Source organism: Chrysochloris asiatica, unplaced genomic scaffold (genome assembly GCF_000296735.1).
Source record: "Chrysochloris asiatica unplaced genomic scaffold, ChrAsi1.0 scaffold00070, whole genome shotgun sequence".
NCBI classification, from domain to species: Eukaryota; Metazoa; Chordata; class Mammalia; order Afrosoricida; family Chrysochloridae; genus Chrysochloris; species Chrysochloris asiatica.
This window is the reverse complement of record NW_006408588.1, coordinates 15,976,017-15,995,603: the sequence shown is the minus strand read 5'-3', so window position 1 is coordinate 15,995,603 and position 19,587 is coordinate 15,976,017. Positions and strand designations below refer to the sequence as shown.

General features: G+C 46.3%; 1 protein-coding gene across 1 annotated transcript in view; it reads left to right on the top strand.

Moving 5' to 3' along the window:
* The first annotated feature begins 12,511 nt into the window (after positions 1–12,511).
* ESRRB (estrogen-related receptor beta) overlaps positions 12,512–19,587 on the top strand; it is a 180,286-nt gene continuing 173,210 nt past the window's right edge. Inside the window, exon 1 of the mRNA XM_006864780.1 lies at positions 12,512–12,597. The gene's annotated coding sequence lies outside the window, so the exon portion shown is untranslated. The remainder of the gene's footprint in view (positions 12,598–19,587) is intronic.

The following is a 19,587-nucleotide window of genomic DNA, read 5'->3' as shown; positions in this document are numbered from 1 at the left end:
ATGCTCTTTTGAGAACTACCTATGTGAGATCAAATTGACAATGACAACTCGGCAACTAGAAAGATTAGATAGGAACCATAGCAGGCAGTCAGTTTGTATTAATGAAGGAGGAACAACTCTGAAAAGGAGGCTGAGAACCATTGCACAACCCCAAGAATGTTACCAGTGTTCCTGAACTGTAGATGTAAAAATAGTTGAATGGGTGTGTTTTGCTGTATATATTCTCAACAACAACAAAATAAAATTTAAAATCACAGTATGCCTTAGGAAGTTCAAGAGGTTCCTCAGGGATGGCTGTGAGCCTGGGGCTGGGGGAGATGGGGGGAGAGGAAGGACAGAGAAAAGGAGTGGAGTGTTCTCTTTTCCTCACATTTGTGTAAAACAGAATGGATTTGGGGAATGATTGCTGTTTTATATGAAAAGTTTTCTAAAAGCTCATGGAAAAATGGATTTAAAAGAGAATAGCATTTTCCCATGAACTTTTTGAAGCCCCCCCAACTTTCTGTGTCTAGTTTCATTTGAAGAAAGTATGTTTTCCAAGTCTGCAAAACATTGGTTTAAAAATGATTCTTTTGTGATCCCATAGGCAAAAACCCATAGTCCTACTTACGGGTGAGTTTCCTGTGGACCAGCCAATTGGCTGGTCATTAAAGAAACTAATTCCTGTAAAGACCCATCTTCTGCCTATTCTTTGATACTGAACAAGAAACAATTGCCTTGGTTGAATGGCTCAGTCAGCTAGAATCCAAAGAATAAAAGGAAATGTGCATTGGCTGATGTTGGAAGAAACAGGGAAATATAAATCACCTACTTGGTTTCATGTGGCCCTTCAACCTCAAAGGGGCAATAAGACCACCTTCTTTTATTAGGGATCCATTCCACTTCTAGAGGGGACTGCCTGATTACTTGGGTGTGCTTGCAGAAACCATGCAAGTGCATCCAACTGGTTTCAGAATTGCTGCCCGTTTGAACCTGCTCCAGCCAAGCAAATTGACCTTAATGGAGAGATTTTGCTTGGCAGCAGATCATCTTCCTTTTCGTCACCCCCTCCTTCTTCTTCCGATGCCCTTCACCTTCTCCAAGTCATAGAAAGCTAAAAGTTATCCTTTGGTATCGTTCCGGAAGATCAGTTGATTTCTTCTCCCATGTTAGTTTCCTTTTCCTTTTCTCACTTCAGTGTTGAGAGCACACCTCATTCTGATTGGTAAGAACTTCTCTTTAAGAAATGGATATCCCTTTGCTATATTCATGTTCAGTAGGGATAGGTCATGCTTACACTAGTTTCCCATAAGGCTGTTTCTAAAGTCAGCTTAAAAATTGGTTGGTTGAGCCTAAGCACGCATTTTCGCATTTATTCATTGTGTTGATCCCAGTCTAGCCCACAAAATGCCTCTTCCCTAGTTACACATGCAGTGTGGGAATGGGCTCTGGTGACATTCTAGAGTGGACAGGGGGGAAATGTTTTTGGAGTGAGACTTGGGATCAAATTCCAGATTGCCCTCTGGCCTGGAGTCACTTACTGTCAGCTTTAATTCTTTCCTCAATAAATAAAGTGAAAGTGATGGTACCCACCTCAGATGTGAAATGGACTTGATTACCTGTGTGAGGGTTCATGGGAGAACAAGGCCAAATGCCCAGCACATAGTAGCTGCCCAGCCACCTGTAACCTTCTCCACCCTGGTTATAGATTCATATTCCCATTGGCACACCACACATGTACAATGAAAAGAGGCTGAAAAATGAAATCAACCAAAACAGAGAAATCAACTAGATAACTGAAGAAGTAATGTTTCTGTCTTTGTCTCTGTCTCTTGAGAAAAAGACAGGATTATTCCATTAGAGGAAGATACAGTCAGTGTAGAAGTGATGAGGATTCCAAGGGGTGCCTGGATACATTCAGGGGCTCAGGGCTGGTTACTACAGATCTGGCTGAGAATGATTTCTTTTTCAAATATCCTAGGAAACTGCAGACTGTTGCCTTTACTGTTCCTCAGGACCACTATTAGATCTGGTGGGGTAGGAAGGGATCCAGAGCAACTAAGCAATGGGAAGGCTGGGAAAACACAGCCGGCGTTGGGTTGCATGTATTTGACACCTGGACTGGATCAATTTTAGCAACTCCTCTTCCCCTATGCACAAAATAATTGTGTAATCATTAATAATCATCATCAATTTCCTGATTTGTTGGTTAGAGTAAAAACAAACAGCAAGTGAATCCAAACAAAGAACAAATTTCTGTCTCAAAGAGTTTTCAACTTCCAGTCAGCTTTGCCATGCATGACCCAATATCTGAATTTACTGATACCACAGCTTGCAGTTATCCTTCTGTTTCTCTGTTATAAATTTTAAACACAATAAAAGTTCTAAGTAACCTTATGTTGTTGTTGTTAAGTGCCATTGAGTCATTTCCAACTCCTAGAGACCCTGAATAAGGTTTCCAAGGAGCGATTGGTGAGTTTGAACTGCCAACCTTGTGATATTGACCTTGAGGTCCAGTGCTGTATCTCACAGCGCCACACCAGGACTCCAGCGATTAGAGAGGAGAAGAAACAGAATTTGAGTCACTTTAATTTTGTCATTTCATTGAAGTGACTCAAATTCTGTTTCTTCTCCTCTCTAATCACTGTGCTATTTTGAATCCGCGGCTCAAATGTAGAGATATGTAGAATTGTAGGGAATGGACACACAACTGTGCCTGAGCCGACTCGCATGGCTCTCAGCCTTTATGAACACACTCGTGCAACACCTCATAGCCACATATGTGTAATGGGAACAGCAGGAAACAGACTGGATACCTACCACGGAAGATGTCATTTGGATTAAGAATAAATAATAGAGAAATGCTCATTGAATACTTACATATATCATGAAAACTCAAGACCAGCAAAAGATTTTCTTGGCAAGGAGTATTTTATCACTGACATTGCATAGATTTGCCTGAGTTTTCTTCTGGGTTATTGGTGTTTTTACATTCTCTGCAGACAATTCCCCTCTTATTGCCTGCATCCATGATGGCTTCCTCCCACCACCTGCCCATGGTACACCCCCAGATATGGTCGACCCAACAGCCATTCTTTCTTCTTCTAAAAGAACTAGATTTTGTTTGTTGAGCATCAATGTACCCAGAAAAAGTGAACCTCTCCCTTAACTTCAGAGAATAAAATTATTTTAAGCCAGTCATGGGAATCCATTTCTCCTTTGTAAGTGATTGGTTTGGGGTAAGCATATGACTGGAGTATGGCCAATATGATATGAGCATAAGTCTGCTGGAGTGAAGGCTTCTGGGAAAGGTACTCCTCCAGGAGTAAAATCAAAACAAAACATCCATAGATGTTAAAAGGCAACATTTCCCCAACATAAACCTGCATATGTTCATCCATCCACCCTGGTCTAGGGTTTGGGCACAGATGGGTGAGGAAGTGATGCCTGGGCCCACAAGAGCCATCTTTCATCCATGTGGGCACCTGAAGGACAGCAGAGCAAAGAGCTGACCCTCCCAGTCTCTCGAGTGTTTGCCATTTGCAGTAGTGGACTCCTCCTCTTTAAATCATACAAATCTCCTGTTGCTTGAAGCCAAAAGCACCTTAAGAGTTATTATTGGGTGTATGTGCATTTAACATGGGGATTGTCCAAGAAAGTAGCTTAGTTCAGTGTGGAGAAAACAAGGGGCAGGGAGAGCATACTATGTGCTTGCGCTCCTAGGTATGGAAGGAGAAGTAAGACAGGAGAGAATGGAGATGGGATAGTGGGCCAGATGGCCTGTTGGTTGGCATCAGACGACACCATTAGCCTGAATATCTTAGGAACTGAGCCAGAACCAGAGTGACTGAGCGAGTGGGGCAGAGCAGGGCAGGGTCACCTGGCCCTTTGTAAAAGTGTTCAGAGTCTAAAGCTCCTGTAATGATAAGAATCCCAGGATCATCACTCAGTATGCTTCTTTCCCATAACTAAGGTTGCTGTGTGCTTTCCAGATGATTCCAACTCTGAGTACTGAACAGGACCCTGGAGTGTAGAGCTGCCACGTGGTGTTTCCAAGGCTGTACAGCTTTGCATAAGCAGACTGTCTCATCTTTTGTCCACAAAGTGGCTGGTGGGTTTGAACTGCCGACCTTGTGTTTAGCAGCCCAACATGGAACCCACAGCACCCCCAGGTAGTGTCCTTTTTTTATGCCACCAGGACTTCCTAACTAAGAAGGGAAGGGCAGTAAATAAAATACTTTCCATTCAGAGAACTCCAACGGCCCTAAGCCACTTGCTGATTCAGTCTTTGCCTTAATCCTGGTCCACTAGAAAGCAGAGCTTCAGACAAGCATTCAACCGATGATGCTTCATTTGGAAGCTGCCAGCCCAGAGAGTTCAAAGCGCAAAGATGGAGAAGTGAGGCAAGGAAAGATGCCAAACCATGTGACATGAAGTGTTACGGTGTTGGGTACCACTCACTCCATATCAAGCTTCTAAGAGACTTGGCAGGTTTCTCGGCATGCATGTCTTTTCTAGAAGGTTTAGAAAAAGAAATCACACCAGGAAACAGTGCACAGAAGGGAGAAAAAGGGGAGAATATGGAGTCCTAGTATGGCACTGTAGGATAAGCACTCCACCACAACGTTGGTTTGAACTACAAGGTTGGCAGTTCAAACTCACCAGTCACTCCTCGGAAACTCTGTAATGGTCCTATGAGTCTGAAATGATTCTATGGCGCTTAACAACAACAACCCTCTTGAGCTTCTGAGTTGTGGCATTTGGCCCCTCAGGAGGTCAAGGCTCACACCCTGGAAGTGGAGGTGAGACCAGGCCTGAGTGGGGTGTTGCCCCCAAAAGAGAAAGGAGGCAGTCGAGGGGACCTGGGATGGCCCCTCGAGTTTATGTCTGGAAGCAAGTATTTGACCTTCAGTGGGGCAGGAACCACCCATCTCTCCTTGCCCTATGTTTGTCCCATCCCTTGATGGGCTCACTCTTCAAATCCTCCTTCACCTTCTCCATCTTCCCCATGTCCTTCCCATCTCATCCTTCCAAAGCCAGTCCCTTTGGGCTGAACGTAAAACTCCATCTGTGCCTTCAGGAAGGCAGAGTAAAGAGGAATGATTGCTGCTCCCTGCTCTGCTGGGCTTTGTAGAATTACCCCAACACAGTGTTTATCATGCCACTAAGCCGGATGCCCATGTTTAATGTGCTATCTGCTTTGACCCCAGGTGTCTCTCTGCATCGCTGCTCTCCAACCAGCTCCCCTACAGTGCGTAGCTCAGCCTAGGGTCATTGCTGACAAGTGTATTACCGGTGTTTATCCATATTAAATCTTGGATCGTTGACTGCCTTTCACCCATTTTTCTAAACTCTCTCTGGTTCTTCTGCAACTTACCATCCTGCCTTGACTTGTCCTTCTTAGAAAGGCAAACCATCCTCACTCGGGAATCCTCTTAAAGCTCGGTGTTTCCAATTGCATATGAAGAATAAAGATTATGAATGGTCCCACTACAAAGCTCAAGCCTTCATCTGGAATTGGTACTGATCCACTCATAATTACATCGTTCAGAGCAATGGCGAGTTCAGTGATGGGATGGATTTAATTACAACATACATCTATCTGTGATGGTAGCAGTTGGCTAGCATTTTCTCATGGAAGAACATAGTCAACAGCTATCATTTTATCAGGTTTTGTGTAGGTATAAAACCTTACAGTCTATGAAACCTTTACATTGGATTTTTTTCTAAAACATTTTCTATTTTTCCTTGCCACAAAATATTTTATTATGGGGGGGGGGAAGCATTTTACTCTGAAAAAAAAAATTAAATATGAAGTTCTACCTTAATTGAGCCATTAGGAAATAAAAACACATTAGACTGTCCCTGATTTTGAATTTGTATGTCATTAATGCTAGGGAGACAGGCTCAGTCAATATGTTTCTTTGTCCCCACTTAATAACTACACTTTATATGTTTGTGTGTGATGCTTTAGAATTAATTTAAAAAGAAGTTCCATGTATTTTATGGTTTTCCTAAGATAATTATCCTTGTGAATAGAACTGTAAGTGGAAGCATAATTTGTGAGTTTGCAGAGCAAGTCATTCTTTCTTTCAGTGATCATTAGTCGACAGTAGGTTTGTTGCCATTAAAACTATCATCCACCAAAGTAAATTTTTCCTTTTACCAGTGATGAGCAAATTGTTTGCAACACTGTTTGAAACCAACTGAAATTGATGAGAAAGGTGCAAGAAATTGAATGATAAATTGATATATGATGCAGACAAAAGATCAAATCTCTTTGATAAAATAATAATTTAAAAAAATCACAATCCATTGTAATAGAAAATATTTAATTAGGCAGATCATTCATTCAAATAGCTAGCTATTGAATGCCTTCTAGGTCCTAGGTCCTAGTACTATGGAGACATAGTTAGCTGTCTGTTTGTCATCTTTGTGCTCTTCCTCTTCACTTCCCCCAGAAACGTGGCAGGCGGTTAAGATACCAAAGTCATGAAGAATACTTTTATTCTCCTGGTGGTTAGGAGGGAAGTGATCTTTGTTCCTAATGTGGGGGAACAATTCTCATCCTCTTGTTGCCTAATGTTCCTTCCTGCGTATTGTAGCTGCCATCTTGTGCAGGGTCTGCAGAGAGAAGGAATCTCTCTGTAGAATAGAGAACGTTAATAGACTCTTCACCTGTATTGGTGAGAATGGGCTCTGTGGAACTTTGAAATATCTTGTGGTGATTTTAAGACTCCTGAGAGGGATCTCAGAATGGTGAAATGGGTAGCGGAAATGGTGGTGGGAAGGAACCCAATCATTTACTTACTTGGAACCTTCCGTTCGAATTTTATCTTTGGTGTCACGGCAGCAGTGCAATAGGACCTGAGGCGTCTTGCCCCAATAATGGCCCATTACAGTGTCAGAAAAAGCCACCATGTCTCTGTAGCATTTATCTGTCAGCAAGAGACTATTATGGGAGCACAAACTCACATTGTATTTGCGTTATCAGTTAATTATGATTCTTGGGACAGGTGCCAGCCAATAAACTGTCAGCGTGCTGACCACTACACAGGGATATAATTCCACAACCCAAAGTCAAGCAAGCGAGAAGAGAGTGGGTCCAAGGCGTGTGTGGTCAGGACATTTCCCTCTAGCCTGAAGTCCACGAGGCCTTGTCCATTTGGCACGGCCCTCAGAGATGCTCAGGTTAGGCTCATGGCCCAGGGCAGGCCCATGTAGATGGGCAGTCATCCTGGCCTCTCAATGGATGCATTTCCTGGATTAGCCACCTCCCCCTGGGGTGGCACAGAAAGAAGCTTGGATTGGGATTCAGACAATTCCATGGATACCTCTTCTCCTTCCTGGGCTGCTGGTAAGAAGTGGCTACATGTTTTGTGTGTTTGCAAAGACCTCATTCTCCCCTCGGACTTAGACTCAGGGGATGTGGACGGGATGCCAAAAGGAAGCAAATAATGTTCCCACTTTCCCTGGATTTGGGGACCACGTGGCAGGCACACCAAACATTCCCTTTACGTCTTGTTTTTCAGTGAAGAGACCATCAAGTCCTCTTTCTCTCCCGAGATCTAACCTGAGCCCACTAGCTCCTGCTAAGTTGCTGGCTGGATGCACGAAAGAGCCTCCTTTTATTATGGGCCCTAGAGTAGCATGGCATAGGAGGGAAATTCAAGAACCTGAGCTACTACCTGTTGCTGCCTTGCACAAAACTGGTATTGAGAGAGGGAAGATTCACACCTCCTATTCAGGGTGGAGATTTTCACCAAACCTTTAGCAGAGGGTACTGGGGTCAACTGCATAGATCATAGCAAGATGGCTCAAGTGACCCTCCAGATCCTGGTCCAGGCATTAGGACAGCCCATTGCTGGGTGGGTCAGTGTGGACCTATGTTCAGTTAGATCCATGACAGGCTCGGTATTTTGTGCATCTAGAGAAGTACAGGAGTCCTGGTGTGGTGCTGTGGGTTAATGTGCTGGACTGCAAAGTCGGTTTTAACAGCAAGGTCGACGATTCAAGCTCATCAGCCGCTCCTTGGAACCCTATTCAGGGTTGCCATAGGTTGGAACCTACTTGATAGCACTTACCAACAACAACAAGAGAAGTACAGATTTGGGGATCCCAGTGGGTTTGGCTGTGCATGGATATGCTTTCCTCCTTATCTACCCCGTGAAGAATTGCTTACAGCGGGATAATCAGTATCATGAAATTGGTGACCATCAATCAGAGCTTCCTTTTTCCTCTCTAGGACACGTTTGGAGAAACATGAGTCCCCACTGTCTACCAGGCGAAGTGTGTGGGGGTTAGCGTTGCCACTGGGACTATCTGGCATGATATTCCATAGGAAGGACTGGGAACTCAGGGCAGGAGGACGGAGGGAGAGGGAAGACATTTGTTTACAAACACTTTAGAGTCAAATAAGTAGAAATCCAGAGACCACAAATGGCATGCTTGGCCAATTATTTGTTGTGTGACCTTGGATAGGTCACTTCATCACTCAGGGGCTTCGTTTACTTATTTGTAAAATCTGGTGATGGTTCTCAAGGATTCTCTGAGCCCTCCTAATTGTAAGGTCCTGGAAATGGCATAAATACCTATTTAAAGCAGCCTGGCACCATAATAACATAAGCTGCTCGCACCTTACACCTGCCACACGTACTCTGTTGAAAGTATTTGTTCCTATTCCCTTTAGGCTGACTTACCCATCTTGGGGGTGACAGTATTGGGGTATGGGGTAATGAAGAGGGGTGCTTACGCTTTAGCTAGAAATGGATTACTAATGACACTTGTTCTAGGTGGGCAGTACAGGTAAGAAATCATAATTGGTTGAATGAATTTCAAGCTTGAAGGAACCCAAGAGCTCGGCCCACCCCACCCCACCTCTGCACCTGCCTTTGCTTTCTGGGGAAGAGATGACTTTGGCAAGGTCACATGGAGTAGTCAGGACTGGATCCCAGAGTCCTTTGCACTATCCCATGACACCGCCTCTCCAGCCGAGTCATGGAACCTGACCCAGGCTTTGGAAAGGAATCTTGTGTTGCGTGAGCTGACTGAGGACAGAGTCGGAGGAAGGCTAGTCCCGTGAACAATGTGTGACCGGGTCAGGTTTGCCTGGAGAACCACAGGAGAAACTTGGACCTGCCAGTTTGGACCAGGTCACTGGGGTATCCTGGCTTGCTGGCCTTCATCTCCCCTATAGCAGATTCCAGAAGCTCACAATTGCCAGGGAGAAGAAAAAAGAACTCTGCCCCAGGGTGGAGTAAGAGGAGGCTGGGCGCAAACTGGCAGAGAAGGGATGGCTGAGGAGAACTGAACTTCAAGGACATCAGTCCTGCCTTAGAGGACAATCAGCCAGTGCCCGGAGGTGCTTGTGACCTGGGCCTGGGACGCAGAGAATATTTATGGTTGTTGGTTCCCTCCAGGTAGCCCCCAACTCTTGGGGATCCCAGCAGAACAAAATACAGCCTGGTCCTGAATTTTCCCTACGTAGATCACCAAGCCTTTCTCCCTAGTCTGACAGGACTTCTGAAAACTGTCCAGGATCCTAGCAGGCTAAGCCAGAGGAGCATTGTGCCTGGGTTTCCCACATGGGACATGAGAATTCCACCACTGAACCCTCACCTAAGTGGGTATTTTAGCCCAGAGACTTTGAACCATTGTTCAGAACTGCAAAGTTATCTTTCTTTTTTATTGTGAGGAGAGGCATTTATTGTCAGTGTGTTCTGTGTGTCCACCTAAACTGATCCTGTACAAGTGTCCGGTCTGACCTCTTCCTGGACAGCTGACCTGTCCCTCAGTAGGCTCAGGCACCCCATCCCAACTGCTATGGTTTAACAATTCATCCAATAAAACTTTAGTAAGCAACTGCTTTGTTCCAGGCCTCTTTAGCACTGGGGGTTCCCAGGCACAGTTCCTGCCCTCGTGAAGCATATCATGTAGTGAAGTAGGGGGAGGAAGGTATGACTCACACCGGTACACGTATAATGGCTAATTGTGGGAAATTACCAGAAGCAACGTGAAGAGCAGAAGGCTTGGTGGGGTGTTCTAGGTGGTAGGTGTGAAGTTGGATCTGCAGGAAGAGTAGCATTTAATGAGAGGGACAGAGAGAGTATACAGAACCCAGGCAAGTGAGGCCTTATAAGCTCTCAGAAAGCTTTGGGCCCTGCGGTGTACCAACAGTTAATGTGCACAGTTGCCAAATGAAAGGTTGGGGATTTGAGATTTGAGTCCACCTAGAGGCCTGATGTGGCACTGCAGGATAATGTGCTTGACCACAAGGTCAGTTTGAACCACAAGGTCAGTGGTTCAAACCCACCAGCTGCTCCTCGGAAACCCTATACAGAGTCGCTATTGGTCAGAACCAACCCAATGGCACTTAACAACAACAAAGAGACCTGTTGTAACACTGTAGGATAAGCATTGGGCCACAAGGTCGGTTTGAACCACAAGGTCGTTGGTTGAAACTCACCAGCCACTCCTCGGAAACCCTATACAGGGTCTCTATGAATCGGAACCGACTGGATGGCACTTAACAACAACAATAAAAGAGGCCTGGTGTGGTGCTGTAGGATCAGTACAGGGCTGTGAACCACAAGGTCAGCAGTTCAAACCCGCCAGCTGCTCCTCAGAAATCCTATACAGGGTCACTATGAGTCAGAATCGACTCAGTGGCACTTAATAACAACAGCAACACCTTGGAAGAAAGATCTAATGGTCTACTTCCCAAAACTCAACAAGTGAACAGTCTTAGGAGCCCAGTCCCACTCTGACACATATAAAGTTACCATCAGTCAGAACTGACGCCACTGCAACTGGTTTGCCTTCTTTTCTTTCCTAAGAGCAACAAGGGAGCATTAGATGTGCATTTTACCAAGTGCTCTGTGTCTGCTGTGATTGGAGAATGTTTTCAGGGGACCAGAAAGGATGCAGAGAAGAGAGGCGCTGAGGTCTTGGCAAGAGATGATGGCCATTAGAAACCAGGTGTGTGTCTGTACCCTTCACGTGTAACCAACTACCTGTTTGATTTTTTTAATATGTATATATATATAAAGACCAAACCTAGGGCTGCTGGGGGTTCTGCCTACTGGCCTGAGCAGACAACTTCATTCATCTCTCTCTGAGGGCCCTTCCTGAGTCCTGCGACCTGGAGAATCCCACGTGTTCCTTCACTTCAGCACAAATGAAAAATCTCAGCTCTGCTTCTCAGCCTGTGCAAGCTTACATTTATCCAAGTCAGATCTCATCTGCTGTCCTGATGCCCAATTCCCCAGCCTCCAGGGCTTTCCACAACCTCCCTGCTTTTATTCCTGAAGTCTGTGAGCACTGCCTGCAGTTAGAATGCATTTAGGCATTATTTTGATGAGAAGGTGGTGGTCTCTCCAGAGGGCCCCTCCCCCTCCTTTTAAATAATTCGACACCTTCTCCTTCTTCATTTGAATCATCAAATTGATTATTATCCTTGTGGCTGGCATATCTCAAAAGATGAAAAAGCCCCCCTAGGAAGAATGGGTGTGATTTACAGCTTATTTTACGGCCCATAATATTTGGGATTGTGGAGGGAGCAACAGACAGATGCAGGTGTGATCCTAGCTGGGGATTCAGGTGTACATTTCAAAGGGCCTACTTGTGTCTCTGAGTGGATGTTTTAACCACAATTGTATTATCTAAAGCAGACAGGAATTTATTTACTGGGTCCTGTGTCCTAGGTACATTTCAGAGAGTTGCCAATGAGTAGAACATTCTTTTCCTGCATTAAGAGAACGTTTTCTTTATACACACCTTAAAGCTAGCTCTGTGAGGAGAGTTCAGAACTGGTCACTTAGGTCATCAGAGCTGAGCAGGGAATCTCCCGCCTCACCTGCTGGTCTAACCCTTGGCACTTTTGTATCCCAAACCCAGTAGAGACTATGAATGTGGCTGGTGCTGGCCTCTTTTCCCCAAGCATGCACAGATGGAAAAATGTAACTCCTTTTGATTTGGCAAACAGATCCATTCCAAAGCTTGAGAGGTAGTGATGCTGAGTGGGGTGCGCTGGCAGCAAATCTTTAATCGCCCCCACATATCCCAAGTCCCACTGGCCAGCTGAATATTTTCTTTCTTTACTAGCAAGGGGGGGGCAGGCCTAGCGGCTCTACAACCCAGTTCTTCTGCTCCCCAGGGGGTGGGGACCTTTCTGGAGCTTCTAATTCCATTGAAGTCTCTCTGGCTCACCCCCCTCCCCCCACCCCTGCTTGATTCTGTCACTTTAAGTCCAGCCCCCGAGAGATAGCCAATAGGAGCCAAACCATACATCAGTCTCCTAGTCTTAAAGCTACAGTAGGGTTAGTGGACTCCAAGTCTCTGGTGCCCGAGTCTCCTCCCTGGCTTCCCATCCCCTCTGCCCGCCTCAGAGCGTCTGGATGAGTGGGAGCGTGAGTCTGTGTGCTCACAGCTCTCTGCCTGCCTCTCTCCTGGCCGCGCCGCTTCCTCCCACTGTTCTCCGTGCCCCTCGCCGGTGCCCTTCACTCGCTCCTCCGCGTGATTGCGCGCCACCTTTCTCCACCAACTGGGAATGCTAAAACTGGACTGATGGACGTGTCCGAACTCTGCATCCCGGACCCGCTCGGCTACCACAACCAGTAGGTGCCGCCCGGCTTCGGGTCGGTCTGTCTGTCCTTCTGTCTCTGCCCTTCTGTCCGTCGGGTTATCTCTGCCCTGGGTGTCGCAATTCTGCTAGACATTCTTGAAGTGGCGGGGATCCCGGGAGGTACTTGGGGACGTTGGAAGGGGCCAATCCGCACACTTCCTGGGTTTTCTTCTCGGGGTATTAACCCACCTCTAACTTTTCCCGCACCCGCATTTACAAACCTTCACTTTTCAGCCAGAGCAGCTTTTCCTCACTCTTTCTTCCTTTCTTTCTCCTCTCTGATTTTCATCCGTGGTGAGAAAATCTTTTGAGTTTTTGTACAGCGGGGAGGAGCAGGCCCAGAACAGGTGCAGGAATGTGGTCACCAGGATGTCTTGTCCTGCCCAAGAAAGCCTCCAGCGGCCGCTTTGGCTTTATTAATTTACTTCTACCCTGGGAACCAGAAATGGTCCCGGCAAAGGGGAGAGATTGAACTGCCTCCGAGGGTTGAAAACTGCAGGCGGCAGGTGCAGCGCTCGCCCCGCGGTTCCATTGGGGCACCCCGAGGGCGCGCACTCCTGAAAACAGAGGGAGGACCCAAGGCTCCCAGGGGTGCGGGTGGTGGGCCTGGGCGCTCTTCGCTTGGTACGCTCCGCAAGGGGAGACTGCGTTCCGCCAGGAGTGGGGACGACTGCCCCACGCCCCATCCAAAGCAAAGTTGGTTCGCGGCTTAGGAAACGACTGCGCCATACAGAAATAACACACCTGGCACCTGGCAGGCACGATGTCCCTGCCTGGACCGGCTTCGCACGGCAACTTACGATCGTCCAAGAGGCGTGGCCGGGGGCGTCGGTCGGGGCTGCAGGATGGGACTGCCAGGAACCGCGGGCTCCCCTCCGGAGGCAGCGCACAGTGTGCGCAGAATGGGAACCTGATGGATGTAGCCCTCCGAATGGTGGGTGATTCTCTGCGTGCCCTGGCTGGACTCAATTTTGGGTTCCCGCTTTGGCCATCCGCAGTTTGCCTTCCAGCGCTGTCTGTGTGCGCCGCCGCCTCCACCTGCCCTGGTCCCTTCTCTAGACAAGTCCCGCTGCGCCCTGGGCTGGTCACTGGTTTCGGGTGTATTTGGTGCATACATGCACGTGAGGTCTGGGTCCCTCCTAAGGCTTAAAAAGTGGCAATAAAATGAAAACGCTAGACTCCCCGGGATAGTTTTCCTTCTTTAACTTCTTGCTGGGTTTTCTGAAGCAAGCTCAACTATCCAACTCAGCCTCTGTGTAGCTTCTCCATCCTTTGTACCTCCCGCTGCCTGCCACTCCCCACCCCATGAAATAAATACTCTGGTATTGTGGGGGCTTCCGGGAGTGTGCTTAACCACCTTCTTGCTGCCGTAGTGGATGGCTGGACAGCCCCAGCTTCTGCGGTGAGCTTTCTGATTCTAGTTTTAGGATTTCCTTTAGAAGCTGCTACCATTTAGCGTGTTCCAGAGAGGGTTGGGAGATGAGGGGAAATCCTCAATTACTCTGTATTCTGATTTTCATCAGCTTGAAAAGTGGCTTTTCGTTGTCTTTCAAGGTTACACTGGGGATGGGTTGCAAGGTGATACTGCCCAATGCTCATCCTACAGAAACCTGGGGAGGCGGGTAAGTGAGGCTGTGGATGGTGATTGATGTGCGTGGGACCATTTCTTCACATAACATTACCATGCACTCCTCATTTAAAAATTATTTAGGCTCCTTCTCCTCAGAGGTGACTTCTTCAGTTGAGCTGGAAATACCTATGTATTTGTCCCTGGCTCAAGTCATAGTCAATAAATATGAAAATTCATCTAGGGAAAGTATGTCCTTTGATTGTGTTGACCAGGAAAGCAAGGAGAGATGGAGACTCAAACAGCTGGATCATTCATCCAGTTGACGGCAAGCCTGGCTTGAGTTCTCAGGAGAAATATGGGCAAAGAGGGAATGTCAGAAACCAAGAAAGGGCGCTGAGGGGGCTGAGGTCCTGAGTGTCTGGGAAGGGTTTGGAATGCAAAGCATATATAAACTAAGTCTGACCAATTCCCTATCCTTCATGATTTCTTTGCCAAAAAATTAACTTCTCACTTCATGGGGCCCATGATCAGCCACAGATCTACCTGCTGTCTCCACTGAGCAACTAAGTATTCAGGTGATAAAGCCATTTCTCAAAGCCTGGGACCTGCGGGGAGCAGCCAGGAGAACGGTGAGCTGGCCCCCATACACAGATGTGTGCCTCACCATGAAGGCTTGTGGATGCTGGGGTGTATGGGTACATCATTTCCAAATACAGCTTATGGAGGTCAGAAGCTGGTTTGAGAGGAAGCGTCTTTCTGACCTCCACCCCAGAGCTCTGTGACAGGTTGGTGTAGAGCCGAAGAAAGCAAAGTAACAAAGCAGAGGGCTGAATTCTTTGGTTTGTTTGGAAGAGCAGTTGAATGAACCCGTTCAGCCCAGTGGGTGCCAGGGTTTCTTGGTGAAAACAGGCACAAATGGGTTCCTATGCTCTGTACACACCTGTGTGGATTAGTTGATTTGCAGATTCCCAGGCTTGAAAAAACCCAAAGGTACAGGGACCAGAGTTCTGAGAGGAAGATCCTTTCAGCTATCCCACCAGCACACAGAGAACACATTGTTAATTCTTTACTGCTGGCCCTACTTCCCCAGGTGAGACACCGACACCTACACTGAGAGACTCATACAGACCTTCATACCTTTCTCTGTTTCATTTCCATCTCCTGTAGGTGACTCCATTACCGTTGCTAATCAATATTTTATGTACATATATAATCAGCTGGAGCAGGAGTGAATGTACCTGTGTGTGTGTGTGTCTGTGTGTGTGCCTGTGTACCAACGTGGCCATACCCAGACTCACCAGAGACCCTCAGTGAGAAACCCAGTGTGCCAGGGGGGTGGGTGGCTTTACCCACTGTCCGATGACCAGTTTTTTCTTGTTAAAGAAACAAAGAACAAACTGTCCTGACAATAAAATATGTGGGTTCACACGTAGGAAAAATGCCACATGGTAATTCAGAATCAGTGACCTGGAGAAAAAAAAAGAGGGGAAATTAATTTTTAATGGTACATTTAAAAATAAATCAGAGTGGGGCATTAGTCTTGGTTTTGCAAGGGAAAGGGGTGCACGTAATAAGCCTTTCTATGGCTGCCACATATCTGGAGCTGGGGGAGCTGGGGGTGAAGATGGGGTGATATGATAGGAGGTTGGTATTGCTGAGGCCCGAGGGCAATAAACTAAAAGAAAACATTAGATGCAGGCGGAGGGCCCCAGTCCGGGTATAGCCTTTCCAGCTGAGTGGTAGCTGGTCACCAACTGGAAATTTCCTTTTGGGGCCTTTTATTTTCCTCACTTCCTTTATTTTAGAAATACTCTTCTATTCTACCAATAATTAAAATCTATGAAAAGATCTGTTTCTTTAAAAGAAAGAAGAAACAACCTGGCCCACCAAACAGGAATCTTTTCATTCTATTGATTTGGAGTAATCAATAAATATTCCATTTAGCCCAAGAAAGGAGGGAGAGAGGGGCCTTTCGGGGAAAGCGCAGCGAGGGAGGTCGCTGTGACAGAGATTTCATGTCACAGCCTTCTCAGAGAGCCCCCCCCTTCCTCCCAGCCTCAGCTTGGTGCCCTGGTAACTGGCTTCTGCATACTTCATTCAGGTTTCTGATCATTGGATGTATGGTCAGTGGTATTTAAAGATAAATCTAAAGTGGGAGAAAAAGTTTGTCTCCTTCCTCTGCCCTCTGCAAAATACCTTGCTTCTTTTGGGCTTGGGGATTGAACAGATCTGCACAACTCTAGCAGACCAAAAAGGAATGTGTGTGTATATGTGTACTGAGTTGGCTTTGTGAATGTGTAGAATTCAAAAGGAGAGTGGATTCGGAAGACAGCGCACAGACTTGAGTTGGATGGTTTTGACATGACTTTTTGTAGTGTCCCTTGCTAAAACTTGTCTCCCCCACTCCATACTGCCTTAAGTGGCTTCCTCCAAATGATTAAGACTCCTTGTCATTCTAATTTCAGAGAAAAGATAGAGATATGTTGACCATAATCTAGCCCTTCAAAATAAAGCCCAAACCATGCTCCTAAACACCTCCAGGCTGCCGCCTTCTTCCCTCTACACCATTACTGAGTTTCTGTCCACCTCTGTCTGGATGTGACCAGGTTTGCCCACAGTGAGCTGGGACTCCTCGCATCACATCCCCCGAGAAGCATCCGTCATAGGGTCAAAGGGACCCCAGTTTGGTTTGAATACAGAAATGCAGGTGCCCTCACCTACTGTAGCATCCAGATGGTGCGTAGACTGTGGAGGGTACTGGGAATGCAGGGTCAACAGAACAGTCTTGGGAAGCCACAAAGGTTAAAGGTTGAGCCTGCATTGAAACCAGACACATCTTAGCCCTGGAGGCCAGTGGCTAATTTCTAGGGATAAAGAAAAGATCTTTTTAGCATGTACATGCTGGTGACCCCTGTGGGAGCTTCATCTCTGGTGTGTCTCCTTTCTCAGTCCCGGCAGCCTCAGACCTCTGGGAAACCATCATAGCTGGTCATTCCTGTAGGATTTGACTAGCCCTGGGCTCCCCTGGTGTGGCTAGGGGCTTCTGGACAGGATGACATCCTGGTGTGACCGCCTTGCTGTGCTGGGAGGTTGTGGTGTTTATAATTGCAAATGTAATTAGCAGACCAGCTCTGGGAGACTGGGATGCTCAGCTTCTCTACATATCACGGTGACCCCTGTGGTGGCTGGCTGGGTGATTAACCCTGCCCAGGCCAGCCTGCACCCTTCACTGATAGCCGCAATACTGTCCTAGGTGACACAACTTCCTTGAAGGGCTTGCCAAGACAGCGACTGGGGATGGTCAGTATTTGGGAGATCACTTCTTTCTCAGTGACCCTCATGACTTGTGACCCTGTGTAGCAAGCAGGCTGGTGTGGGGCCACTCCTCCCTCACTTCTTCTGCCATGCTGGATGGATTAACAGCAAGCCTTTGGTACCTGCTGGTCAGTTCTTCCATCTAGCGCTCCTGGCTCTCTGTGGGTAGTGACTGCCAAGCCTACTTCCATGTGCTGCAGAGCTGGGCAGCTGTGGCCGGTCACTCTAGGAAACCAGACAGGGAGGCTGGGCCTAGAGGAGCAGGGCAGAGACCTTCCCCGACCAACCAGTCAACACAAAGACACCAAAAAAACTAACCAGTGGAAACAAGGAAGGCTTTTGGTCTTGTTTTTTCTCTCTCTCTGAGAGTGCTGTCTGTAGTTGACCAGACAGAGAATCAGAAAGGATCTGAACAGGATCTTCATATGGACTAGGGGAGTGAGTGTCCCTTCATGTTACCTTAAAAGCCTCTGTTGTAGAAGATATTTCTGAGCTCCCAAATATCCAAAGCCACATCCATTCCTACGAGAGTTTCAGACAAGTTGGGTCTGTGTGTGTGCGTGTGTTTGTTTTTGTTAAGTGCCATCAAGTCAGTTCTGACTCAAGGCGACCTTGAATAGGGTTTCCCAAGGAGCAGCTAGCAGGTTTGAACTGCTGACCTTGTGGTTCGCAGTCCAGTGCTGATCCTACAGTACCACCAAACCAGGAGTGCATGTGAGTGTGTGCCTGGTGGTTATTCCCCTTTAAGATGGGGGTGATGGTGGGCAGGGACCTCTACAGTGTAGTCACAGTTCCTGCTGCCTGCTGTGCCCTGATGTGGGCTGAGGTTAGGCTCTGGCCACATTCTGAATAGGGGCTTACTATATTTTGGGGTTTTCCATGGTGTGCAGGGAGACACAGAGGGACTTGAGGGTTGGCAGGCCACGTAGCTCGGAGGAGTTCCATTTCACTCCCCAGACTGCCTTCAGTTTCTGGCCTGGGTAGGACTGGGGCAGACCTTGGAGAGGGAGAGAAGGGTATCTGCCCCTTTCTGGAATAACAGATGGCCACACTCAAAGGAGCATTTGGACAATTCTGCTTCAGGTTTCCGACTTCCTGTTCTCTCCCTGCAAATAACCATTGACAATTTGTAGCTTAAAGGATCAAATGTTTTCTTATATACCAGACAATCACACTGGTTAATTGGCTCGTGGGTCTTTCAGTGTGGAATAAAACAGTTTAAAAAACAAAAACAAATCTATCTGCTAAATGTCTTAAATTCAAAATTATCTGAGCTTGAGTTAAAATCTTATAAACCCTAAACCAAAGTTTTCCTGGAGGATTAGAGGCATTGTTTTTTCATGCTTTTTTAAATTTATGTGGTACACATTTGATCTTAAAAAAGTGAGTTTTTGTTTGTTTGTTTGTTTGTTTTTTTGTCCTTTTTAATTTCTCTTCTGTATTCTTAGAACTTTAAACTAGTCTATTCGATATTGTTGTTCAGAGTCCCCTGGTTTGAGCTGTTTCTTGGAATGGTTTTGTGGATAATGTTATTTTATTTCTCAATGTCATTCTATCCAGAGGTCACAAGGCAGTTAAACAAACTCTGACAAGCTTTTATTTTTATCTTCTGGTTTCAAATGTGATCAATTTTCATTTAAAACTATATCAGGGGTCTCTCTTGTCAATTACAGCAGCGATCTGCCTCCTGTTCACCTGGGTGTTTCCTCAAACACGACATTTAAAGTTATATGAATGTGAAGTGCCCAATTAGAACCAAGCTTTTCTATCTAAGAAGTGAGGAGTTTCAATACCCCACAAGGTTAACTGTAATTTTTACTTCTTCTTTTGAATTGCATGAATCCATGTGGATTCATCATTGTTCTTTTTGTGTGTGTGTGTTGTTAGTAACTTCAAATGTTTATTATAGAATATCTCCCCACATATAATGCTTATAATGCACATAGAAAACTAATGCTCGAGGGAGTTGCGAGGTTTGCAAAAATAAATAATGTGTGCATCATTTGCTTATAAATGATATATTTAAGTTTTTGGTATTTTCACCTGGTTTGTGCTTTAAAGAGATATTTGTAAAGGAGCTTTTGACTCTTACTGGCTTTTT